The sequence below is a fragment of the Callithrix jacchus genome, chromosome 13 (genome assembly GCF_049354715.1).
Source record: "Callithrix jacchus isolate 240 chromosome 13, calJac240_pri, whole genome shotgun sequence".
Lineage (NCBI taxonomy): Eukaryota > Metazoa > Chordata > Mammalia > Primates > Cebidae > Callithrix > Callithrix jacchus.
The window spans coordinates 11037025-11064919 of NC_133514.1; the positions used below are offsets into that span (position 1 = coordinate 11037025).

The 27895-nt window shown below is 46.0% G+C and overlaps 2 protein-coding genes across 2 annotated transcripts in view; both read left to right on the forward strand.

The window, feature by feature from the left end:
• Nucleotides 1-26504, forward strand: part of LOC144578914 (uncharacterized) — a 59686-nt gene extending 33182 nt beyond the window's left edge. Inside the window, exon 1 of the mRNA XM_078347097.1 lies at nt 1-26504. This exon is cut by the window's left edge and continues 33182 nt beyond it. The gene's annotated coding sequence lies outside the window, so the exon portion shown is untranslated.
• XKR6 (XK related 6) overlaps nt 1-27895 on the forward strand; it is a 323424-nt gene that overhangs the window by 179344 nt on the left and 116185 nt on the right. The gene's annotated exons all lie outside the window — the stretch shown is intronic.

Genomic DNA, 27895 nt, shown 5'->3' on the forward strand with positions numbered 1-27895 from the left:
CCATTAGGGCTTTTATGGCTCTTACATGCCAAGATACTTCAACCTGACAAGATACCACCTTTTTCTCTGGGTGCCCAGGATGCCAGCAAAGCCTTGGATGAAAGACCTTCTGAAAGTGCATTAGCTTATTAGAATGGAGTTGCATTTATTATGGCCATTGATTAGATGTGGCCTGACATGAGATAAAATGTATTAGTTTGTGGCAGTTAATGAGCTGTTAATGTACTTATGGATGTGTTACATCGGCACCAGGATGAATCCAAAGAAAAGATTAAAACAAAATTAACCCAGAGAAAAGGAGGGTATGCAGATTGGAGGGAAAGAAGAGGGCAGTGAAGGGGGACTGCAATCTAGGGGGAGGTGTGGGGAGCACTTTTTCTTTTCCTTTTTGTCCTCCCGCATGGTACTAGAAATGTCTGGGTAGACTAAGGATGTAGCTAGGGACTGCTGTCGATGGTGATGATGATGATGTTGACAGCTGCAATAGCAGCCACACTCATAAAGATAGACACTAACGGTTATTGAACTCCTGCTACGAACAAATGGTGTTATGAACACTTTACACATATTAACTCATTTAGTCTTTCTTAAGGATGGGTGCTATCAGTATCCCCATTTTACAAATAAGAAATGGAGAACCAGAAATGTTAAGTAACTTGCCAGGTAAAATTTATCTGTATAGCTGAGGTCCCAGAGGGGCTTGGGGAGTTCATCACTGTCCCTTGTGCCCCCTTGCCGGCTGTCAGGGCTCTGGAGTGTGTGTGTGGGGTGTCCTGTGGCCTGGATGACAGGTCAGTGATAGCTTCTACAGGGCTGGCCCTGGGCACAGTTGAGGTAGGTGGACTTCTCCATCTGCTTTGATGGGGACTGCAAGGCCCTGCCTGCTGTGTCCTAAATTCTCCTTTTCATAGTCCTTCGTGGGGATGAGAATAGCTCCGAGCTCCTGCCACAGACACGTGGGCACCCCACCTGTGGAATCATTTTGGCTCATTAGTTCACCGCTACCTCTTGCACCATCCCCAAGCTTGTGGCTTCTGGCAGGTGCACACCTGAGCTGCCTCACTGCACTGGCCTGTCTCCCTCCCTGCCTGTCTCCCTCCCTCCCTCCTTCCCTCATGCTACCCCCTAGCACCATGTGCTGCCCTGCAGGGGACCCAAAAGCAAGTCCCAGCTCTTAGCTCAGCGTCCTCTGCCTGGAATATTCTATCACTCTCACAACCAGTTCCCTTCCTCCTTCGGCTGTTTACTCAAATGTCTTTTGAGGTGTTCCCACATCACAGCCCTCTGTCCCCAGGCATTCCCTGTCCCTTTCTCTGCTCTATACTTCCCTGCAACACTTAATGCCATCTCTGTTACTTACTTATTTGTTTACTGTCTCTTTCCTGTTAGATTAAGTTCTGCATAGCCAGAAGTTTTTGTTCTGTTTCTTTTCTTTTGTTTTCTTAGTGTCTGCAATAGACCTGGTACTTAGAAGAAACTCTGTAGACATTTGTTGAATGAACAAATGAACAGATAAAAGAGTGAGTGAAAATGTTCAGGACCCTCCTTGACCTGGTGCTCACCTCCTCTCCAGCCTCATCCGCTGTGCACCTGTGCCCTTCTGATGACAGCCTATCCACTGTGTGGCTGCAGGGCAGGATGTCACATCGCCTGGGAAGCCTTCTTGGCCACCCCAAGAAGGGCTTCCTTTCTGGTGGTTCCCGAGCCTCTCCTGTGTACTGTGTGATGGCACTGATGTCACTGTATTATTGAAATGCTTATTTCTGTGCTAGTCCATTCCTATAGGTGGGGACTCCTTGAAGCAGGGACTGTGGTGTAGGGAAATGAGCATGAGTTTGTAGTCAAGTTCAAATCCCAGCTCTGATGATGACTGCTGTAGGACTAGTTACTGAGCTGGCCCAAGCCTCAGTTTTCTTATCTGTTAAACAGGGATAATAATAATCTTGACTCATCGGGTGTGGAGGTGTGGAGGCAGTGTTTACAGTGGGCTCAGCAAAATGCCTGGCACAGAGAAGGCCATCCTGGACCTGGGCACAGTTGACATAACCAGCAGTCACATGAGTGAAAAGGGGCACATCATTCGAGCCAGTCTTCAGCCCCACTTATACCACGGCTATGGTGGTGAGAGCTCTGTTCTTTGCCTCCTGTGACTACCCGGTTATGTCATGACAGGAAAAATAGGTGGGGGCAGGGCATCATTTAGAAAAAAGGGCAATAAAGAGGCCTGAAAATGAAATAGAAAGCATGAATCTTGGAATTGGAGCAAATATATATATATTTTAAAGCCATAAACAACATTTTGGGGAAAACTAAAAAATTTTGAATATTGACTGGTTATTTATTACTATAATAAACCAAAAATACATTTTTTTTGGTTGAGGTTTTAAAAAGATGTGTCTAATGATTGTCAGTTGTGTGCTAGGCATTGTGCTAGGGCATTTTGTGTGTGTTGCATTATTCAGTAGTCACACCACCCCACAAGCCAGGTACTGTTGTCTCATTTTATAAACAAGAAACTGAGGCTTAGGGAAGGGAAGTCATTTGCCCAAAGTCTTACCACCAAGTGCCTGGGACCAGTTTTTATTATTACTGTCATTATTGATATGGTTTAGATTTTGCATTCCTGCCCAAATCTCACATCAGATTGTAATTCCCAATGTTAGAAGAGAGGCCTGGTGGGAGGTTATTGGATCATGGGAGTGGACTTCCCCTTTGCCAGTCTTGTGATACCAAGTGAGTTTTCATGAGATCTGGTTGTTTGAAAGTGTGTAGCACCTCCTGCTTCTCTGTCTTCCTCCTGTTACGGCCATATAAGAGATGATTCCTTCCTTTCACCTTCCACCGTGATTGTAAGTTTACTGAGGCCTACTCAGCCATGCTTCCTGTACAGCCTGCAGAACCATGAGCCAATTAAACCTCTCTTCTTTATAAATTACCCAGCCTCAGGCAGTTCTTTATAGCAATGTGAGAAGAGACTAATACAATTATTATATTTTTAATACACATTTTATCTTAGAGCAGTTTTAGATTTATAGAATAGTTATGAAGGTGTTATAGAGAGTCCCCCTACACCCCATGCCATTTCTACTCCTAACACTTCACATTAGTGGGGAACATTTGTCGTGATTAATAAGCTAATATTAATACATTAGTGTTGATTAAAGTCCATGCTTTATTCAGATTTCTGTAGTTTTCCCTGATGTCCTTTTTTTCTGGGCCGGAACACTGTCCAGTATGCCACATTGCATTTAGCTATCATGTCTCCATAGACTCCTCTAGACTCTGGTGATTTCTCAGACTTTTCTTGTTTTTGATAACCTTGATAGTTTTGAATGCTGGTTAGACATTTTGTAGAAGATCTGGGGCCAGTTTTGAACCCAAGTTTGTCTTAGTCCTAAGCTCATGCTATTTCTATCAAACCCTCTATCTTTTTTGTTTGTTTTTTGCCTTTTCTTGAGACAGGATCTCACTCTGTCACCCAGGCTGGAGATATAATGGTGTGATCTCAGCTCTCTGCAGCCTCGACTTCCTCAGGCTCAGGTGATCCTCCCACCTCAGCCTCCCAAGTAGCTGGGACTACAGGCATATATCACCGTGTCTGACTAATTTTTGTATTTTTTGTAGAGACAGGGTCTCTCCATGTTGCCCAGGCCCATCTTGAACTCCTGGTCTCAAGCAATCTGCCCACCTCAGCCTCCCAAATTGCTGGGATTATAGATGTAAGTCATCATGTCTGGCCAAACCCTTTATGTTTTCAGCAAAAGAGGATGAAAGAGACATTCACTACTCATACACACAGAACTTGATTGATTGATTGATTGACTATGGAATTAATAGCTAAAGACTAAGAAGCTCCAGAATGAGACCCCCCCCACCACCCCAATAGCTGGAAGAGAGGTGTCATTTGGGGCCTGGCTTTTTGTCTGTGCTAATGAAACCCCTATATGCCACTTTAGGCAACAATCTAAAAGGAAAGGATCCTTCAGGTCCTTGCTGTTTCTGAGTTGGAAGTCCTTTGTGCATGTCAAGAGATTTTTCTCAGCCTCCGTACAGAGTGATGGGGCCCAGGCCGCTGAGCCCAAGCAAGCTATGGTGGTTGCAGGGGCTCCTGCTCCCTGGGCCTGGGTCCTGTGACTAATGGCTTTCAGTGATATGAGTGCTTGGTCCTGGCTCCATCAGGGCTCCTGGCAGCACTCAGCCCAGATATATGTTCACTGGTGGACTTTTTGGAAACCCTGGGGAGGCTGATACCTGTAATACCAGCACTTTGGGAGGGTGAGTCAGGCTGGATCATTTGAACCCAGGAGTTTGAGCTCAACCCAGGTAGTGTCCTACTAAGCCTTTGCGCATCTCTACCAAAAAAGAAAAATTAGCCAGGTGTGGTGGCATGTACTTATGGTCCCACTACTTATGAGCCTGAAATGCAGTGAGTAAAGACAGTGCCATTACACTCCAGGCTGGGTCACAGAGCCAGATCCTGTCTCATAAACACAAACACATGCACAGGCCTGAGGAGCTCCCTGTGGGGGACGTGTCCAGCCTGAGGAAGAGGGGAACAAAGGAGGCCTGGATGTAGACTTTGGGTTTTTCACGGGCTGCCTGGCTGCCTGAGTACCTGGGTGCTCAGGCCAGCCTTTGGCCTTTTTGCATCACGTTGGAGCCAAGTAGCCGATGAGGCTGGTGCGTTGGGATGAATTGTGGAAGACAAGCTAGACAGACTGGGCTTCATTCTGTAGATGGCAGAAGCCACTAAAGGTATCTGAGCAGGACAGGGCATCGTGAGAGTAAAAGCAAAGAGTAAACCTGGCAGCCTTCCCCCAGGTGCACAGGTGAGGTCCTTCACTGCCCTGCCCCGAGGGAATGCCTGAATGCTACAGTCAGAAAAAGGCAAATGCCTGCTTTCCTGTCCTTTCTCTCAGGGAGCACCCACACATCCAGGGCTCACCCCACGCTGCTTTGCTCTTCTCTGCCCTCCCCCCACCCCACCCCCGCCATCTGCCTCCAACGGCTCAAGCTCCCTGCCTGCTGAGTGTGCCCTCACGAATTTTACCTCTTCTACTGCTAGGAAAAGGTATCAGAGAGGAGAAGGGGAGCTGTAGGAAGCCAGGGGACACCAGAGATAGACTGCAGGCACCTTGCCTTGCTGCCCCTGTTCCCCTCCTCCACGCCCCCAACCCTACAGCAACCAGGAGTAGGTAGTATCTGGGTAGATTACCTTTTGCTTTTTGTTTGTTTCCTGCCTCTTTTTTTTGAGACGGAGTTTTCGCTCGTTACCCAGGCTGGAGTGCAATGGCGCGATCTCGGCTCACCGCAACCTCCGCCTCCTGGGTTCAGGCAATTCTCCTGCCTCAGCCTCCTGAGTAGCTGGGATTACAGGCACGCGCCACCATGCCCAGCTAATTTTTTTGTATTTTTAGTAGAGACGGGGTTTCACCATGTTGACCAGGATGGTCTCGATCTGTTGACCTCGTGATCCACCCGCCTCAGCCTCCCAAAGTGCTGGGATTACAGGCTTGAGCCACTGTGCCCGGCTGATTCCTGCCTCTTCTACCAAGTATGCTTTGTTTTGAGAGGGCAGAGCTGACTCCACTCTGTGCATCAGGCATATTCGGCGCTGCACCTGGCTCATCAGTATCAATGGTGATGATGAGGAGAGCTCAATGGAAACATCCAGCAGTCCAAGAGTAAACCTGGCTTCCATGTCCAGTGGAAACATGGACATTCCTGGCTGTGTTTCTTTGCCGGTGCAAGAGGCCGCAGTGGAGGTCTGCTTCAGTAGGTGTGATTTTGGCTTTTAGGCATCAGATGATCCTTGAGACCCAGGCTTTGCTGCTGAGCGACAGAAGCTCTCACATTAGCTCCTCGTCTGGAGGCAGGGATGTTGCTTTAGACTCATTTGGCTATAAGGAACTGAATACTCAAGAGAGGCTTAAAAACAAAGGAGTTTAACTATCATACATGACAAGACACTGGAGATGGATGACGGCAAGAATGGTCTAGCAGTTCCAAAGTGGGTGTTGGAGCCCTCTGTCTGTGACTCTCCTGACCTATCCCTCATGGTCACACATTGGCTGCCACAGCTCTAGGCATTAGAACAGCGTCCCAGGCTGGAGGCAAGAAGACAGATAAAACAAGCCTTTTCTGTAGCACCTCTTTCCTCTTATTCAGGAGTGAAATCCTAATCAGAAGCCACCTGGTAGGATTCCTCTTAGGGTCCATTACCCAGAATCTGGTCTTATGTCTGTTCCTGCAGTAATCATTAGCAAAGGGAAACAAGATGAACTGTTTGACTTAGACCAATCATATTCATGCCGAGGCTAGGGAAAGAGTCTACACTGTATGTGTTACAGCTAGAATAGAGATGGGCTTCTATAAACCAAGAGAGAAGAGGCAGCTGAAAGGGTAACCTGCAGCAGCAGCCACAGGGAACTCCATGTCCAGCTAGACAGAGCCATCTGGCTTGGTCTGTGAGGTCTCCAAGGACAGAAATCCCACAGATTCTCTTTGTAATGTCCTACTAAGCTCTCTGGGTCCTCTGAGCCTTTGCACATACTGTTCCCTCTGCTTGGAACACTGAGCCCCACTTCCCTGGGCCTGGCCTGAGTGTCTGCAGACACCAGTGATGCAGGGACATTGTTGTCACTCTGTGGGTACCCCCAACCCTGTTCATCCATAGATTCCTTACTCCATTCCACTTGGTAGTTTTCTGTCTCCCATTGATAGAATTGGTGTCTCCAGTGACAGACTGGTTTTATCTGTCATAGGCGTGCAACATGCAGTAAATAATGGACAATGACAATTGTGACCACAGGGGCAGCACACTGCTCCCTCCACCTTAGTGATACCCAGGCAGATGGCCTCCTCTCAGTGCCACATTGTCCACAGTAGGCGCTGAATGAAGGAATCAGTGGCCCACCCAGAGGCCACTAACTTGCTCTTCTGCTTCCATTTTTTCTCTCCCCAGCCCATGTCTCACTCTACTCCCCAGTGAATCAATCACCAATCAATCTCTTATTTTTCTTTCTCTCTTTAATTGAATATATTTTTAGCCGGGCACTGTGGCTCACCAGTGTAATCCCAGAACTTCGGGAGGCCGAGATGGGCAGATCACTTGAGGTCAGGAGTTCAAGACCAGTCTGGTCAGTGTGGTGAAACCCCATCTCTACTAAAAATATAAAAATTGGGCTGGGCATGGTGGCTGACGCCTGTAATCCCAGCACTTTGGGAGACTGAGGTGGGTGGATCACCTGAGGTTGGGAGTTCGAGACCAGCCTGAACAACATGGAGAAACCCCATCTCTACTAAAAATACGAAATTAGCTGGGCTTGGTGGCGCATGCTGTAATCCCAGCTACTTGGGAGGCTGAGGCAGGAGAATCACGTGAACCCAGCAGGCAGAGGTTGCAGTGAGCAAAGATCGCACCATTGCACTCCAGCCTGGGCAACAAGAGCGAAACTCTGTATGAAAACAAACAAACAACAACAACAATACAAAAATTATCCAGGCGTGGCTGTGGACACGTGTAGTCCCAGCTGCTTGGGAGGCTGAGGCATGAGAATTGCTTGCACCCAGGAGGCAGAGGCTGCAGTGAGCCAAGATTACACCACTGCACTCTAGCCTGGGCAGCAGAGCGAGACTCCATCTCAAAAAAAGGAAGAAAAAAGAAAAGAAAAGATTATTATTACATATGTCTATCATAGAAATCTTGAAAACCTTAGATATGAAAAAGAGGAAAATAAGATATAATCTCACAATTCAGAAAGAGCCACGGGTTAAATTTTTATTCCTGTCTTATATTTTTGTTAGCAAATTCATATATAAAATAGGATTACAACATAATGGATTGTATATTTCCTTAATGAACACATCGTAGCATGTTTCCCTGCTAATACACACTCGTATCATCATTGTGGGAAAATATAAATAACATGAAACTTACCATTTTAACAATTTTTAAGTGTACAGTTTAGTGGCATTAAGTACATTCATGTTGTACAATTATGAGCCCCGTCCATCTCCAGAACAGTTTCATCGTCCCAAGTGGAAACTTTTGCCCATTAAATAACGACTCCCCATATCCCTTCCCTCCAGCCCTTCCATTGGAGATATATATATATATATATATATATATATATATATATATATCGTAGTCACTCTATCCAAGATTTCACCTTACATGGTTTTAGTTACCCAAGGTCAACCATGGTCCAAAAATAATTGAATGGGAAATTCCAGCAATCAACAATAGATGAATTTTGAATTGTATGCCATGTTGAGCTGCATGATGAAATCTTGCGCCACCCTGCTTGGGATGTGAATCTCCCTCTGTTCCACGTATCTATGCTGGACACACTACCTGCCCTATACAACATGACTGTATAAGAAAAAACTTAGTATATATAGAGTTCTGTACCATCTGCAGTTTCAGGCATCTGCTGGGGTCTCAGAACGTAACTCCCACGGATGAGGTTGTGGGGGGACTGTATCACACTCTGTTCTGCTTTCTGTTCCTATGAATTTGACTACTCTTGGTACCTCACATAAGTAGAATCATACAATTTTTGTCTTTATGTGGCTGGTTTATTTCATTTAGCATAATGTCTGCAAGGTTCACCCATGTTGTAGCATGGGCCAGAATGTCTTTCCTTTTTAAGGCTGAATAACGTTTCATCGTGAGTGTGAACCACGTTTATCCATTCATTGGTTGATGGACACTTGGGTTGTCTCCTCCTCTGGCTATTGTGAAACATGCTACTGTGAACATGGTATGCAAGTATGTGTTCCAGTCCCTGCTTTTAATTCTTGGGATATATCCTCAGAAGAGGAATTGCTGGCTCAGAGATACCATCATTTTTAATAACTACAGAGGGTTTCATTGTGGATGAGCAACAAGTTTTATTTAACCAGTTTCCTATTGCTGGCCTGGTAGACAATTGCTACTTTTTGTAAACATCTGGATAGTAAACGTCCTATCTTTGTCCCACAGGAGCATTTTTTTTTTTTTTTTTTTTTTTTGAGATAGCATCTCACTCTGTCACTCAGGCTGGAATGCAGTGGCGCAATCTTGGCTCACTGCAACCTCCACCTCCCAGGTTCAAGCGATTTTCCTGCCTCAGCCTCCTGAGTAGCTGGGATTATAGTTGTGGATGACCACTCCTGGCAAATTTTTGTATTTTTAGTAGAGACGAGGTTTCACCATGTTGGTCAGGCTGGTCTCGAACTCTTGACCTAGTGATCTGCCCACCTCGGCCTCCCAAAGAGCTGAGATTACAGGCATGAGACACCACGCCTGGCGCCACAGGAGCTTTTTAACATAGACCTGAGCATTTCACTGCCCCAGCCCAAGACTCCCAGGACTTCTCATAACTTCCAGACTTCACTCCATGTCTGCAGCTCAGGGCTCAGTGGACAAGGTCTTCACGTTCTGGTCCTGCTGTCACTGCTCTGCTCACTCACTCCTCACTCTTGCAATGCCCCAGGACTCGATGCTCTCCCCCCTACCTTCTTTCCCCACTCCCTGCTTTTGCACCTGCTGTCTCCTCTCCTTGAAGTACATTGCCATCCCTCTTCCCACCAGAAGAACTTGAAAGCCCTCTGGAGGGTTCACCTGGACTGTTTTCCCCCTTGTGAACCTCCTGCTCACATCGTATGCAGAATTAACCACACCCTTCTCTGTCCTCCGTATATACGTCTGTTAGAGCATTTATTATGTGTTAGCATAGTTACTTGTTGATGGAGGCAGCTTGGAATTACAGAAAGAGGGCAGAGTTCATACTCCAAAAGACCTACTCCAGAATCGTAGTTCTTACAGTATGACTTGGAGCAGGCTGCATGGCTTCTCTGAGCCTCACTTTGCATTTGTAAAATGAAGAGAATAATTCCTACTTTAAAAGGATTATTTCAGGATTAAAGACAATGAGCAGTACTGACACAGATTAGGTTTAATAGTATTAGCATCAGTCTGGTAGCTAGGACCGTGATGACAGTGGTGAAGATGATGATGATGGTGATGGTGATGGTGGTGATTATGAGGCGGTGGTGGTGATGATGGTGTTGATAATCATGTTGAACTCGTTCCTCTGTTAGAACCTGATCACTACAATGCCAGCTGCTATGCAGCTTCATCTGTGCTTCGCTGGTGTCTGACATAGAGTATGTACTCAGTAAATAGTATGTTAATTATCTCAAGACTCGCCTCCTTTGGCAGGTGGTGGGTTGATGCTTCCTGAATTAACCTGATTGGCTGAACCTTCCTTCTGAGCCCGCCCCAGTTGTGAATTTTGTCGGTGCAGGCAGGGAGGGTCCCTGACTTGAAACTGTTAGATTGGAGTTTTTTTCACTGGTCCCCTTGGCCAGTCACATCCCTTCTCTGGGCTTCACCTCACTTCTCCGCTGCAACAAGGGCCTCCTGTCCAACCTCTGATTCAGCACCCCGATTTTCATTCAGAAGTGTCTTGCTCTGTAACCATACCCAGATTATTTCACTTTCGGTGAGTTTTATATCCCAGCTGGAATGGGCTCCAGCACCTGAGGAGACTATGTTTGGGTTCCCTTTTATCTTCTTCTCCAGTACCATGCTTAGCACTGAGCCCGTGCCTTGGCTATGATGGTGGTGGGGCTGGGTGGAAGAAGACAATGCTTGGGGCCATTGAACTCGCACCACCCCCTGCGCCTGGGCCGTCCCATAGTGAGAATAATGAGAATGATGACTTGTCACTTCTGTGTCTCCTGTCGAGCTGTTACCAAAGGCCTTCCTGTGCTAGGTGGGAGGATGGCCAGATGGCAAAGCCCCGCCCAGCTGCAGGGATCTGGGTAAGCACCACACCTTCCCCCTTCCTGCTTGCTCAGTGTATCCGTTGGCTTAGATTCTTGACAGTCTCCTTCTCCTGCCTTCTCATGGAGGTGAACAGAGCTGCAAACACCATGTACTGCTGCACGCGGGCCTCCTCCAAGACCACAGAACTGCTGGGTGAGTGAGTGCTGGCTGAGCCTTCCCCTGCAAAGGGCATGGTCCAGGAGGAAAGAGGGACACAGTCTTTACCATACAAGGAAAGTGTGCCACGGGATGCTTTTGGAATTCAGAGGGGAGTGGCTTTGTGGAGGAATGGTGCTGGGCCTCTCAGGTTCAGGAGGGTGGGACATTCCTAGCAGGGAGATGCCTTTGACAAAGTGCACAGAGGCAGAAGCATGTGCACTTTCTTGTCAGGGACCTGGAAGGAGGGTACTTTTTTTTCCCCCCACATGGTAACAACATGGATTTGTCTTCTTAGGGTACTTCCTAAAGCAGAAGAGAAGGACTATCTTTATAATCCCTTTGGCCTGGATAGAAAACTGAGGTCTGTTGGAAGGAAGTGCCGTGGGGAGCAAGGGGTAGGGTGGGGCTGGGAAGGCTGAAGAGCAGAGGGACCAGGGCTCTCCACAGTCTCTCCGGGTCATGGTGAGACTAGACCCACAGCACAGTGCCACTTGTCCCTGACTGGCTGTGAGCTGCTGGCTTGGGCTGCTCTGCCTACTGGGGGCTGGTAGATTCTGAAGGAGCTGGGCAGGAAGGCTTTCTGGACTTCAGCCAGCTTCTCATCAATGCACAGGGCTCTCTCTGCCCCTCTGTTCTGACTCTGCCTGAGCTTCTGCGGTGCAGCAATGGCTGCAGCCCTCGTCCCTGGGAATGGGTGGTCCTGCTGACCCTCTGGCGGTCCAGAGGCAGGGTCAGGGGAAGCCTGCCCAGCCCAGAATTGGGATCCAAGGACCTGCTTTATGGGGTAGAGAGGAGTTTTCCTTTTGCGTATCCCAATTGGGAGTTTCTGCCCAATTGGGATAAACTCTTATCTTTGCAAATCTAATGGTCTGAATATTTGAGAGTCTAGGTGTCGTCCTTTCCTTGCTGTCTTCTTCAGCTTCGATTCGAGGGCACCTCAGAGCAGTGCATTATAAAGAGGCCATTTCTTTAGTAGCTGGCCCTAAACAACTTTTCAGCTTTCTGAGCCTCTGTTTGCCCATCAGAAGGGGAGTTCTTCCTTCACTGAATTGTGGTTGAATAGGAGAAAGTTTGTGAATGTCATCTAATGCATAGCACGTGTTCAGCCAGTTTTAGGATGCGGTTTCCCATTCCCCATGCATGAAGTCACCCTATAAGGCCAGCAGTTGTTTTGCATTTCCCCTCCTAAATCCAGAGTTTGTATTTTAGGTTTGTTTCAGTTGGGGCTGGTGTGCACCTCCTGAAGAAGAGGAAGGGGGCAGGGGACACTTGGTTCCCAGGAAAGCAAAGGCTGAGCCTAGGAAGGGGTGTAGGCATTGGGTGGTGGCTGGAGGGATGTGCTTTCTGGACAGTGTGTCTTACTTCCATACCAACCCATCACATCCAATTAAAAACAGCCTTCTCTACCTGGAGGAGATGAACTAGCCCAGAGATCTCTAGGATAGAATCATGAGTCCCCAAAACATGTAATTTGTGCCTTTTTTTTTTTTTTTTTTTTTTTTTGAGATGGAGTCTGGCTCTGTTGCCCAGGCTGGAGTGCAGTGGTGGAATCTTGGTCCACTGCAATCTCTGCCTCCTGGGTTCAAGCAGTTCTCCCATCTCAGCCTCCTGAGTAGCTGGGACTACAGGCATGTGTCACCGTGCCCAGCTGATTTTTGTATTTTTAGTAGACGTTTCACCATGTTGGCCAAGCTGATTTTGAACTCTTGATCCCAAGTGATCCATCCACCTTGGCCTCCCAAAGAGCTTGGATTACAGGCATGAGCCACCATACCTGGCCTAATGTGTGTCTGCCAAGGTGCAGTTATGTGCTCCACGAGGAAGGAGGCAATGTTTTATGATGCGTTGCTACTTGCTGCTTCTTTGCACACCATTAAGCCTTGCAACTGTTTCTGCACTAGAGGGGGCCAGTAAGGGGCTCTTTGGCCTTTCTGTTCTATTGTCTTCTAGCTTCAAAGGAGCTTCTAGGTTCACCACCTAGAATGAGTAGAAAGAAGGCAGGACCAGGGGTTAGGGAGGCTTGGTTCTTATTCAGTATTCCTTTAATAGTCCTGGTGCCTCGGAGAGAATTTCATCCTGTGGGTCTGTTTCCACATCTCTAACGCGAGTGTGTTGGCTTAGGTGTTCTTCACTCCTCCTCGAAGTAAGAGTTTTGAAGTTGTCCTCACAGATGGAATGCTGTTAGCCAAACCCACAGTCTAGGAAGGCATATGGAGACAGTGAAATCAAATACCTTCCTTGCCTATATTTCTCTGAGTCCTTTGTTAGTTTTGAAGAAACACTGGTGCTCTCCTAGTTGATCTTAACTCTTGGGATTCAGGGAGATGCCTCCTTGACCCTGCCCATGACTGGCATCATGGCCTGGAGCTGAGCATCTCATGCTGTCCCGACTCACTTGTACCAACCCCAACAGGATACAGAATACGGGTCATTTCCTTATTCTCTTTATGCTGCCTCCTTGTTTGGTCACGTCTGTGAAACGTCCTTTTGTAGAACTTCCATTTTGGTTCCTAGGAGACTCCCCTCACCATAACATTCACAAAAACCTTTTCTGAAACTAGAATCTGGTGGTCAGTGATTTATTTCTGGAAAAAATTTACTTCTGAAAATAAAGAATTATAAATAAAAAGAAAACTGTGACTGGTAAGTCCACTATCCAGAAACCATCTGTCAACATTTTGCCTCATTTTATTGTAGTATTTTCATTCACATTGATGAGACATTTTGTAAATACAATTTGTATCCTGCATTTTTCTTTTATTGCCATATTATGAGCATCTCCTTAGCCAATAGAATAGAATTGGCATGGCCGTGCACTGTTTTCATACAAGAGGTGAATCATAACAGTCATTTCCTTAATGTTGGATATTAAACTTGTTGCCAATTTGTCAAAGGGCATAAATCCCACAGTTGAACCCTTCACACACATAGTGGCTCCTTAGCATTATGGATTTGAAAGAGTAAGGCAGCTAGACCTAGGAGGGAGAAGAAAAGGAACGGATATGTAAGAGTTTCTGTTTTCTTCCAAGAGCAGGGTACTCGGTCCTTTATGTTAACCCTCAGAACAATCACTGGAGCTAGGTTTTCCAGATGGGAATTGGAGACTTGGGGAGATTCAGGGGTTTGATGATCAGGTTTCACAGCTGGTGGAAGCTGCTTCACGATTCGATCCTGGGTACATCAAGCTGCATAATTGGCTTCTCCCTTGCTGCCCTGCTGCTTGGAGGCAGAAAGAATCTGTGGGGTCTGGGACCTGTTGTAGGGAGCTGGTGAGTCCACCACCAAAAAGAGTGGTCAGGTTGCAGGGGAAGGGGTGCTTCTCTGCACAGAGTCCAGTGGAAATGGAGCTGCCCGGGGGCAGTGGAGGCAGTGAGTGTTCCAGCTGTGGGGCCTGGAGAGACCCAGTCCCCTGGGGCTCAGGGCTGTCAGCCAAGGTTTGCAGCCTGCTCTGCTGGAGACAGAGTCCAGGTCTCTGTCTCATCAGCTCCTGCTCTTGTCCATGCTTTTCTTTACCACTTCTTATAAATCTGAATCAAATTTTCTTGACGTTATACTCATAAATTTGAAGTGGGGTTCTTACCAGGCCTGTCAGTAAGATGGAAAAGGGAGAGTGAGTAGAGGTGAATTCTAGGAATTTGGGCTATTTTTAAACACAGACTTGTTATTCTAAGGCTTGCAGGTCACTAGTACCAGAGAAGAATTCTACAGGCATGTTAGCTGGTGCTGGTGTTAAAACAATTAGGCTCAAAATGACAACTAAGAGGGTGTGTGTGTGTGTGTGTGTGTAACCACTCTTCCTCTTCCTTTTCCTTACATTGTTGGGGAGCTTGCTTGGGAATGCCTTGTGCAGGGCCAGCTGTGTCAGTGGGAAAAGGGGTGATCTTAGAAGGGAGTGCTGGGCCCTTTCTGTGGGGAGCTGGTGACCCCTAATCCCCTGTCGTCCCACTGCATGCATAGGTGTCTCTTCAGACCTGTTGCCTCTCCCCTGTGACATCAGCCTTCCCTTCTGTAAAATGCAGGCTAGGATTAGAACCTTTGTAAACTCCTATTCAGCTATGGAAGCATCCTGTGATTGAGAACGCAGGTGCCTCTCAGCGTGCTATTTTATGGTCAAGTTGCTTCCCTGCCTTCCCCTTCTGGCACCAATTGTGCCTGACACTCTAGTTCAGAGTTCCAGGCAGTGCTGCTTGTGGACATGGAGTCTCTGGGAGGGATGGGAGACAGCTTTGTCTGGTCCTTCCTTGTCTTCATCATTCTTCATTATCTGGACCCACCCCTGCTCACACTTCCCAGCACCTCCCACTTTACCCTATTACAGCCTCATTGCAGTTCCACAACCCCTCTGCAGAGGCTCATGACTCTAGGCTGTGCCCTGGCCATTCCCTCCCCTGGAATGCCCTCCTCTCCAAAACCCTCATCTCATTTGAAAGGAGAAACTCTATACCTGGCATCTCAATCATTTTTTCCTATGGCCATCCCTCCAGCTAGAATAAGGCAGGGTCTGTGGAATGCTCTGAGGTGGGGGCTGAGCTCAGACCATGATCCCTACCCTCTGGGTTCACATCCTGGCTGCCCTGCTTGTTGGCTGGGTAGCCTTGGGCAGCATTTGTACCCCATCTCCCCAATCTGTACAATGGAAATAGTAACAATCCTCAGCTCGAGGGGTTGTTCCAAGGATTCAATGAGTTAAAACAGGTCAGGTTCTTGGAGCAGCATCTGGCACACAGAAAGAAACAGATACTTACTAGCTTCGTTGTTGGGCTGAGCATGGTGGCCAGCATGAACTCGATGCTCTGTGTGTCTTTGCTGGATGCATTTATAATAAAGCACATGGAAAAGCTATGGACGTTGCACTGATGAGGGAATCTGAGAGAAGAAACAGGACACCGAACGCCCTCCCTGGAAAGAAAGTGCAGATGATGAGAAAGGTCGTTGGGTACCTGTGTGCATGTTTGGTTGATGGGGAAGACAGGCAGAGTTAAAAGCAGACATTTGTTTTTATGTTATTTTATTTTTTAAATAGACACAGTGTCTCCCTCTGTTGCCCCCCAGGCTGGAGTACAGTGGTGCCATCATAGCTCACTGCAGCCTCAGACTCCTGGGCTCAAGCCATTCTCCTGCCTCACCCTCCTGAGCTGCTGGGACTATAGACCACCACACCCGGATAACTTTGCATTTTCTGTGGATTCAGGGTCTCACTATATTGTGTAGGTAGATCTCAAACTCTTAGTCTCAAGTGATCCTTCCACCTTGGCCTCCCAAAGTGCTAGAATTAGAGGCATGAGCCACCATGCCCAGCCCAGACTTTCCTTATCAGTCTCTTCTTTCCCTAAGGCCAACCCTTTTCTTACAGACCGGAACAGTCTTCAGCTCACATACCCACCCCTTACCCCTGCCTGTCACACACATTTCCATTTACACCATTTGTAGGTACAGAAGACAAAAACCTAAGAATGGAGTTGGGGGTGTATGGTGTTTTGTTCTTCAAAGAGCAAGATTGTAAAGGAAACCTGTAATTGGGAAGGTTTTATTTCTTGCTCTCAGCAGTGTAGAGATGTGCACTAGTCCTTCTCACTTAACTTCTGTTGCATCCAAAGAAGGTAGGAAAAAAAGAAGAGCATATAGAAAAGCAACTCAAAGCTTTTCCTCAAATTAGCTCGGAGCAGTCACAAAATATTGTCAACGGTGACAGAAATTACAGACAAAGGAGGAGAGGACCTGCTGGAGCTTTTGACACCAGCTTACATGCAGCTAAGGGGATTCACTGTTCCACCCACCCTCAGGAACACCTCTTAGTAGAAAGTAAAAAACTACAGTTAAGTTACAGTGGAATATTTTAGTCAATTTCTATGAGAAAGATTATTGATCTGAGAAGTTGGTAACAGATAATGAGTATTGAAGAAAAACATTTCATTTTCTAAGCATTGCTGCCTTGAAAAGCCCTCTCTCCGTTTATATCTACATGACTCTGTAGTGTAGAACTCCAGAACCTTGGTTGTGAAAGGCGTTTTAGAAAGGATCTACTTAGGCCGGGCGCGGTGGCTCACGCCTGTAATCCCAGCACTTTGGGAGGCCGAGGCGGGTGGATCACGAGGTCAAGATATCGAGACCATCCTGGTCAACATGGTGAAACCCTGTCTCTACTAAAAATACAAAAAATTAGCTGGGCATGGTGGCGTGTGCCTGTAATCCCAGCTGCTCAGGAGGCTGAGGGCAGGAGAATTGCCTGAACCCAGGAGGCGGAGGTTGCAGTGAGCCGATATCGCGCCATTACACTCCAGCGTGGGTAACAAGAGGGAAACTTCGTCTCAAAAAAAAAAAAAAGAAAGAAAGAAAGGATTTACTTAAAATCCCTTTTTATCATATAAACAACAAAATGGAGGCCCAACAAGAGGTGGCTTGTCCAAGGACTCAGGCCAGCGTAAGTTGTAAGCCATTCATTTGATTCAGCTGGAGGCCCTTGGGCCTCATCGCACCATGATAGTATTAAGGAAAGAGGAAGGATCATGCTCTCACATTTGTAGCCTCTGCCCTGAAAGAGCCTCCTCTTCCTCCGTTTGTTTCATCTTTGGCCTGCTGCAGCCTTCATAGTAGGCAGCTTTCCTGATTTCTTCTTGTTCAGTCTTGAAATTTAACACCCTCAAATTTTTTTTTTTTTAAGATAGGGTCTCACTCTGTCACCCAGACTGGAGTACAGTGGCATGATCACATTTCCCTGCAGCCTCAGCCTCCCAGGTTCAAGTAATCCTCCCACCTCAGCCTCCCAAGTAGTTGGGACCACAGGCATTGCCACCATGCCTGGCTAATTTTTATGCTTTTTTTTTTTTTGGTAGAGATAGGGTTTCATCGTGCTGCCTAGGCTGGTCCTGAACTTCTGGGTTCAAGTGATCCACGTGCTTCAGCCTCCCAAAGCACTGCAGTTAAAGGCATGAGCCACCATGCCCAGCCAGCACCCCACATTTAACAACTCACAAATGGATTTTTTCTGTCTCCTGCCTCTTACCAGCATACACTGATAGCAAAGGCAAAATGGTGTCATCTATACATCCTGTGTGATCATGCATCATTGAGGCTTTTTGCAATGTTGGCCTAGCCTGAGTCCTGCTGGCTGCAGAGCCTTCTCAGACAATGCTGTTCATACAAGGGGGCCCCACCATAGATGGGCCAATATCACACAGGGGTTCAGCTCATCTCTCTTTGAATGGCCTTGGGTAAGATGTGACTTGTCATACTGGAAGTGTGTTTTCTGTGTATCCCCATCTTCTCTTCCCCCATCCACATTTTTGCTGTCCCACTGCTTTTTCCTGGGCTAAAATTTAGGGGTTGGCGGTCATCATGAGCAATGGAATTCAATTTTTATTTGCATTCTGGCTCTATTGTTAATTAGTTCCATAACTCAGAGAAGTTGCTGAAGTCCTGGGTTAGTTTACTCATCTGTAAAATGAGTATGTTTTTTTCTTCCATAGCTGTTGTACTGATTAAATGGAGTAAGAAACCAGTAAGTAGAGAGTAGACATTCGATGCATATTAGTTTCCTAAGCTTCTGAGGCACCTGAGTGTGGAAATAACACACAGGTTACTTCCAACTCTGATCATGGACTCTGGTTCCCAAATTTGATTCTCAGAGCAGATGTGACCTTGTGGGGACCAGGCATGAGGACAGGCATCTTGCAGAGCCCCCCTCTGCCCTTCCTCTGGCAAAGAATCTTGTTGCTGGTCTGCCACTTACCCTGCATTTTGAGAAGCTAGAACTCCACAGACCCAAGTCCAAGTCCTCCAATGCTTCATGGGGGGTGTCAAATCCAAAGGATGCTGCTGAGTGTCATCCCAAGCAGACAGGCCTAGAGTCAGGCTGGGGGAACTGGCTTAGCCAAGGCTGCCTCTGAAGACAATATAACAACTCAAAATGAGAGGGTCTGAAGTTCAGGCTTGATTCAGATTGGTGGCGATTTCTCCAGGGTTTAATTCTTAGGAGCCCCCTGGCAGGATGACAGTGGGCAACCATATTGCATGATGGGCCCTTTGCAGGGAGGACTTTAGCTCTCAGTTAGAGGTCGGGGAACCATGTCCAGGGGCTGGCAGGACTTTCAGGGGCCCAGCCGAGAGGACTGCAGTTTCTAGTGGGTCCCAGCTACCGCAGCTAAGTGAAACACAAAACAGGATCTAGGCTTCATGATAGGGCACACCAAGGCTTGGTGGAAACTCAGAGGTTTCCTGAGTTTGGGTCTGCAGCAGCAGAATTCACCCCGTGCCCCACCCTGATTGGCGTTGGCTGCATGGAGGCTGCAGATGTAGGGCTGTATAGCTAAAGCTAAGCGAGGTAGGGAGCCCTAGCCTCTCCCCTGCTTAGCATCCCCTCCTCTGCACCCTGACTCAGTAGCCACAGGTGCAGGGGCACCTGCTTCTGAAACCACTGAGCACTGCAGCATGTCCACCTTGAAGGCACTGGGCATGTGCTGGGCTGGCTCAGTGTTCAGCCTGCCACCTGGCCGACAGCGTCATCCAGATGAAGGAGGCATGCAGAGGTGTGGGACAGCTGGGTGCCCGCCTCCTCCCTCCTCACCAGCTCTTCCCACCCCCTTTCTTTCCTTTCTTCCTTCTATGATGTCACCTCTCGCCACTGCCCCCATACCCTCATCCCCTCGGCTTCCTGACTGCAGGGCCGCTGCTGTGAGTGGTAGGTACTGATTAAGATGGATGGATTGGTGAGAGGCATTCAATGTGACTTGAATAAAAAGCACCCCAGCCTTGCCTGGGCGCGAGAGCTACCAGCCAAAAAGTGACGTCACTCAGAAGATTACTTTACTACTGGAGCTTGTCCTTAAAATAGTAAGAGCCCTCTGTGTTCCATTCTGGTTTCTATTTATATAAATGTAGATACACACACATATACATTTTTAAAAATAATCTTGCCTCTCTTTCCCACCTCCCACTTCTCTTTCTCCGTGCTATTTGCTAGAGACCAGACACCCATTTTTAAAAGACATGTAAAGAATCCACAGTCATTGGGAAAGGTGACATTCTATGACCTTCGGAGGTGGCTTGCCACCTCAGGTTGGCATGGGGGTTGGTTAGCACCATTCGGGAACTTCGTGAGATCATGGAGACATCCATTTGGTGGTGTTGTCCCAGGGGCTGTGGACGTGCCTCAAGGACCATCCCCTCTTCCCAGCTCCTGCGTCAGTCACATCATCACGTGTCTCTTGGAGACTTCCTCTCTGGATGCAGAATTGACTTGGTGCACAGTCACTGCTTAGCTAACAGGAGGGAGGAGGTCAGGGAATTTGTTCAAGGTCAATGGTGAGAGGAGGATCTGTTCTAGGTTCTTTCTCTTGATCCAGTCTAGGTCTTCCTTCGTGATAAGAACAAGAGAGATTAGAGTTCCCTTTAACAAGCTGAATCTGTCCTCAAGGCTTGCAGGCTGCTGCTCATTCAAGGTTGAGCCCTGAATTTCTCACTATCTGAAGGAATAGAGACCTTGTTTAGAAGCAGTGCCAGTGAGCTGATGAGAGGAGCACATCTGCCCCTCCACACCGAGAGGGCATCGGGGACCAGTTAGACACAGAGCTCCAGCACAGTCAGAGGGAGGGCCTTTCAGATAGATGGAATCTTTATTCTAATAAGCAGCCATTAAAATCTGTTGGTCTGTGGGGTGTGTGTGTGTGTGTGTGTGTGTGTGTGTGTGTGAGAGAGAGAGAGAGAGAGAGAGAGAGGAGAGAGAGAGAAAGAGAGAGAGAGAGAGAGATTGAGAGAGTTTATGGTTAATGGGGCTATAGAATTTACCACCATCTATTAATTTGTTGTAACCTCCTTTAAAAACATTTGACGGCTGAACAGCAACAGGCAGGGTGATGATGATATCATTGTGCTGCTATTTATAGATCTCCATCCCCTGAATAGTGCAGACCTTGGTATTTAGACTGTGGAGGCCTGTCGGCAGAACTCGGGCCCAGGTCTGTGTTTCCTGCTGTACCGTCACATGGCTGTCTCATGACATCTGTTGTTGGCCACCTGTTTATAGACAGGAAGCTAGAATGTGGATACAGGATCTAAGCGGGGAATAGAATGATCTGGGTTTATTTTTCTACTCTTGTTTTTTTAGTAGGCTTTACCCGTTTCTTATATTTGGCAGCAAAAACAGGAAAGAACAGTGTTTGAGCCAATTCCAAACTAGATACATGGTCAGGTGAAGAAAGAAAAATGTTCTTTTACACAGAATGGAGCAAGAAAATTGAGAGGGAATGGGAGAAAAACGCTGAAGGAAAATTACCCAAGACAGTAATTCTGCAACTTTACCTTTAAATAAATTTGGACTAGAAATCGTGATTCTGGTCTTGTTTGGGTCAAGAGGTTAATCACTGATTGACCACTGAAGTTCACAGAGAACCCTGCTTGAACAAGGGTCACACTTTGCATGGAAGATTCCCTATAGTATGCTTTTATATTGATTTGAGCTGTTGTTTTGCCTCAAACTAAGAACTATAGCAACCCTGAGGACCCAGAAAAGATAGACTCATCCTGTTTAGGTCTTAACATCGAAATTAATCTTGAAATGGAACTTATTTCTTTGGCCAGTTTCTGAATGATAACTATCCCCGGGCCAGTCAGTCAACCAAGTTAGCAAGGAAGAGCTAACTGGAATCCAAAGTGAAAGAGGTAGTTGCAGCTACAGGAAAGCTTTGAACTCTGAGAACGGGGCTGAGCCACAGTGGACTATGACCATGGACAGTTCCCCGTAGCGCCAGAGCAGACTTTTCAGCACCACGGCCAGCACTTACCCACTCCCAGCTACTGCGGATGTGAAAATAGCAGTAAGATGTTCCCAGCCTGGCGCGGTGGCTCATGCCTCTAATCCTAATCCAAGCACTTTGGAGGCCAAGGCGGGCGGATCACCTGAGGTCGGGAGTTCAAGACCAGCCTGACCAACATGGTGAAACCCCGTCTTTAATATTACAGCAGGGTTTTTATTCAAAAAAAAAAAAAAAAAAAACCAGTTAAAAAAAAATATTTTGGGAGGCCAAGGTGGGCGGATTACCACCTGAGGTCGGGAGTTCGAGACCAGCCCGACCAACATGGCAAAACCCGGTCTTTACCAAAAATACAAAAATTAGCTGGGCGTGGTGCCAGGCACCTGTAATCCCAGTTACTCAGGAGGCTGAGGCAGGAGAATCGCTTGAAAAACGGGAAGTGGAGACTGCAGTGAGCCAACATCATGCAGCTGCACTCCAGCCTGGGTGACAGAGTGAGACTCTTTTTCAAAAAAAAAAACAAGACATTCCCCTTGTATTCACCATGTATTACATGGAGATACACACCTGTAATCCCACACTTTGGGAGGCTGAGGCAGGAGTATCGCTTGAGCCTAGAAGTTCGAGACCATCCTGGGAAGCATTATGAAACCTCGTCTCTACAAAACAAAACAAAACAAAAAACAGGTTTTTAAATTAGCTGAGCATGGTGGTGCATGCTTGTGGTCCCAGCTACTCTGGAGGTTGAGGTGGGAGGATTGCTTGAACCTGAGAAGTTGACTGTACAGTGACCCATGATTGCACCATTGCATTCCAGCCTGGGTGATAGAGTGAGTCCCTGTTTCAGCAACAATAATAGCAGACATTACCCAGCAGCTCCACACTCTTAGTATCTTCCAGCCACAGTAAGTTGTGTCCATGGACAGCTCCCACCAGGGGCAGAACAGGCTTTCCAGCACGATGGACAATGTTTTTTCTCCAACTACTGCCAGTCTGGAAATAACAGACATGCGGCTCCCCAGCAGTTCCACGGTCTTAAAATCTCCCAGCCACGATGGGTGTGACCATGGACAGCTCCCTACGGGGCCAGAGTAGGAATTTCAGCACCATGGCCAGCACCCTAGCCCTGAATTCCCACCTGCTGGTGTAAGAATAACAGTAAGACATCCACAGCAGCCTCCTTTTCTAAGAACCCCTGGATAGAGACATCTTTGTACTAGTTCACTTCTTTGCTGCCACTGCATGGAAAATCACATGCAAGTATAAACCTCTACTCATTCAAATGCCTGGCTGTCACAAAACTTTTTGTTTGCTTGTTTTGATATAGCGGGTCTGTCATTTCTAGAACTTCTAATATGAGGTGGGGCACTGTTGTCCCAGTCAGCATTTACAAGGTACACCACTGCTGTCTGGGAGATAATGACCGCCTATTGCGGATCACACACAGAAGCAGCGTCTATGACCTGATTCCCAGTTCGGGATCTGCTCTGCAGACCTCTGATTCCCTGGATACAGATTGAACCATGACACACTTCATCTGATCCTGCTACAGGTAGAAAACAGAGCTCAGTCAAAAGATACAAGAAGTGACAAGTTGGTTTGGCTAGATCATTTTTACATGACATCTGTGAGACTACTTCCCATTCACAAGGTGGTACTTCTTCCTAATACTCTGTGACCCAGACAGAATATTTGCCTCCTGCATCATGAAAATGTTATTAATAATACTTCTGAACAGTGCTATGTGCTGGCCACTATACTAAATGCTTTCCATGTATTATTTAACATTCATAACTTCTGTGAGATAGATACTGATATTGGTCCAATGTTATTAATATATCTGAAATTAAAAGAGGTTAAGAAACTTACAGAGTGTCACATATTCATCAGGTGAAACCCAGATTTAAACCTTTTCTTCCAATCACCCTGCTGTAGTGAGAGCCATCATTTTAACCTTTTCTCTCCCATTCTGGGACTTCTTTCAATTCCTGAAATGGATTTGCTTTTTAAAATTAAATATAATATAGGTATCAATCATCTCAGGTCTAATAGAGTTTACAATTTCAGGCTAGTTAAGTTTTAGTTAACTACAATGTCCTATTGTAAATCACCATGGAATGGCCCCTCTGGCTGTCTTGTTTCCTTACAGGCAATTCAACAAAAGGAATTATCAGAAAACTATTAGCCCATCTACAATTCTGTCACTCTTGATGGTATCTCACTACTCATTTCTGTTAATCCAAACAAATAGGTCTTTTATTCAATCACTGGGCTCTCCAGGTAACTAGACTTCTTGGGCTTCTGTCAATCCAAGCAAATAAGTCTTTTATTCAAGCCTGTTTAACCTCTGGGCTCTGCAGGTAACTAGACTTACCTGAATATTGCCCCCATGAGGCATCACCCAGCTCCCTGTATAACTTCTGCAGAGCTCATGCCCTGCCTAGGCCACAGACCTCACTCCACTGTCTCTTTCTTGGCACCTAATCTGGGTGGTCATGGTGAGTCAGCAGGAGGATGTAGCTTGCCTATGGGCATATTCAGTGATTGTTGGGTTGGAATCTATTGCTAGTATCAAGCGGGTCTTTTGTGTGTCTAGGGTACTGCTCTCTGCTTTTTGCTGCCTAAGACATTGTGACTTTGCCTAAGACATTGTGACATTCCTCTTGCCTAAGACATTGTGACTTTGGGTCATCAAGGAACATTCCACAAGCCAGCAGACAGCAAGGGGAATCTGCACCTTCACTCTGCAGCAGGCCTGTGGTAAATTCCAGATATTGACTTTGTAGAATCGGTTCACATGTTTTGAGGTTTTGTTCTGTGACAAATTGAAACTAGTAACTCTCTTTGACCTCTTTTCTTCCTTTGGTGCCCCAAGTTGGTCCCAATTTCTGTGACTGTGATACCTTCATACTCCTTGGCTCTGAGCAGCTGACATCTCCTGGAGAGGCCCAGGGCTGTCCCCTTGTCAGCAGCAGACCATAGCCTCTGCAGTCCTTGTCCTCAGTAGCTCTAGTTTCTCTGTGGACCTTGCATGAAATGGAACTAGGCTAGCATTTCTTCCGTTTCTGATCTTCCATTGCAGCTACATGACAGTGGGGGTTCTCAGCTCTCCTGCAGATGGAGGTAGTGTCTCTGTGTGGTCTATAAGGTATGCCAGGGATTTCCACAAGACAAAAAACAAAAGGTTGCAAAGAAGACCAGGATTTACCAAACAAAATGACTGAATATCTCAGAAAGAACAACTTAGTCAATTCACCTACTCATTCATTGAAGAAAGTTAATTGAGCACCTACTTTGTGCCAAATACTGTGCTAGGTACAGGGGAAATGGTAGCAAACAAAACAGACTAAGAATCAATACCCCTTTGGAGCTTACATTCTGGAAGGGAGTCAGATAATAGGTAAAATCAATAAGGAAAATGGTAGGTGGGGTTAAGGAGCATAAAACAAAACAGGAGATGGGGATATGAAGTTGGTAGGTGGTTGGAGGGGAGGGCGAAACTTTAGAAGAGACACCCAGGGAATAGCCGATTAAGTTTATTTAAATAATTTTTTTAATGGAAAACTTTGGGTATACGCCAAAGTAGAAAGGACAGCATCATTAACCCCTGGATACCCTCAAAAATGTGGTTCTTGAGTAAAAACCAGAGAGAGGTGAAGAGTGAGCTTTGCAGGTGCTGATGAGAGAGCAGCCCAGTATCCTGCTAAGAGCCCGTGGCAGGAACTTGCCTGAAAGGAGGCAAGAAGGCCATTTGGGAAAGACAAGAGATGACAGAGGAGGTGGTAGAGAGGATATCCTGGAGGAAATTGGGCCCATATTATGGAAACCTTGGGGCCATAGTAAATTCCTGGGGTCTTAATCTGAGTGAAGTGGGAGGTTGTGGTAGGGTTTTGAGCAGAGAAGAGCCAGGGTATGTTTACAGTTTAGCAGGGTCCCTCTGACTGCAGTGGAGAATACGCTGTGGGAATATGGGGAGGAATGGAGGCCAGTTAGTGTCCACTACACAGCAGTAATCCAAGTAAGAGACAGGGGTTGGGTTGTACAGTCACACAAGGGATTGTGAGAAGTGACTGGAATCCAAACGTATATTTGTGGCCAACGGCATATAATAATCCATTGGATGTGGGTGGGGTGTGAGAGAGAAAGGTCAAGGTTGACTCTGGTTTGGGGCCTGAGCATCAGAAAGAATGGCTTCCCATTTTTCTCAGCTGTAAATTGATAATGATGCTGGTCTTATCCAATGGACTATTGAGAGATTTTGAGTGAACTGATCAACTAGTAGTACCACTTGAGATTCCCAGGACTGTAAGTGCCTCTTCAGGACAAAGAATTGTGGCATCCATTTGTTCAACCTATACGTATATGCATCTGTTAACCATATCCTGTAGTTTTTTTAAGACTTGAAGCAGCTTTAACATTACTTTCTTAATCATATTTATAGATTGGGTAATATTTATAGATTACTACATATTATGTTCTTGACTAATCTGTTACATGCACTTTATTTAATCCTTAAACTTATGATTTGGGAAGCTGAGGTGCAAGAATCATGTGAGTCTAAGAGTCCAAGACCAGCCTGCACAACATAGTAAGACCCCCATTTCTAAGAGAAAACTTTTTTAAAATGTTTTTAAAAATTGGCCAGGCATGGTAGTGCACACCTGTAGTCCCAGCTACTCAGGAGGCTGAGGCAAAAGGATCACTTGAGCCCTAGAGTTCTATGCTGCAGTGAGCTATGTTTGCACTGTAGCCTGGGTTACAGTGTCAGACCCTGTGAAAAAGAAAGAAAGAAAGGTGGGGGAGAGGGAGGGAGGCAGGAACCTGTGAAAACAATCCTGATATTCTCACATCATAAATAAGGAAAATGAAGTTGAGTGAGATTAAAAGGAATATTGTCTAGATTGGTCAACTAATATATTTGATAGAACAGCAATTTAGACCCCAGGTGTGTCTAATTCTAAAGCGTGTTCCCTTAACCATGACACTCTACTGCCTCCCACACACTTTTTTCTTGCTCAAAAACTACCAAAACCTACTCTTTCTGATCACAGAATTCCACCATCTTTTGGTGAGAAAAAATTCTCATAAAACTTTTTCACAGCCTTGAGATCGTGAAGTATAAAGATGATGGGGGCCCTTTCATCTTTCATGGTTCTTACAAAATTTTCCTAGTTAGTTGTTTGTCTTGTGTAGCACTTTTTTTCCCCTCATACAGAAATTATTTTTTAAAAAACCACAGTTGTATATTTTTTTCCCCCTGGGCATCCTGTTATATTTGGAAAGGCTGTCTAAATGATGAGATTATACAAATATTCTTCTATTGATTTTTGAATTCTTTCATTTTATTTTATGTTTACATAATTAATCCATCTGAAATTTATTTAGCATACATCTATTGTGAAGTTGGTATTCATTTTTCATTTTCCCAGATGTCTAATCATCTGGGCCACCATCACTTATTGAATAATCTACTCCCCTGATTTGAAACACCACCTTTGTCATTTATCACATTCCAGTGTATTCTTCAGTCTGTTTCTGGTCTTCAGAATGTCTCCAGTAGGTCTGCCTACATCTTTTATGCCAGTATTGTATTATTTCCACTATTCTATATCTTTGTAATATGTTTATCATCCATTAGTAGTCTCTTTCTCTTCTATTTTTTTGCAGAAATTTTCTAAATATTCTTGCTTAGTTTTCCATGTGAATTTGAGAATCAACTTATCTAGTTAAGAATCTGTTGTTTTTGGCCAGGCACAGTGGCTTATGCCTATAATCCCAGTACTCTGGGAGGCCAATGCAGGTATATTGCTTGAGCTCAGGAGTTCAAGACCAGCCTGAGCAACATGGCAAAACCCCGTGTATTAGTCTCTTCTCATGCTGCCAATAAGGACATACTGGGGACTGGGTAATTTATGAAGGAAAGAGGTTTAATGGTTATACTTCATGATCTCAAGGCTGTGGGAAAGTTTTATGAGAATTTTTTCTCACCAAAAGATGGTGTAATTCTGTGATCAGAAAGAGTAGGTTTTGGTAGTTTTTGAGCAAGAAAAAAGTGTGTGGGAGGTAGTAGAGTGTCATGGGTAAGGGAACGAGCTTTAGAATTTTACACCTGAGGTTTAAATTGCTGTTCTATCAAATATATCAGCTGAGTGATCTAGATATTATTTTTTTA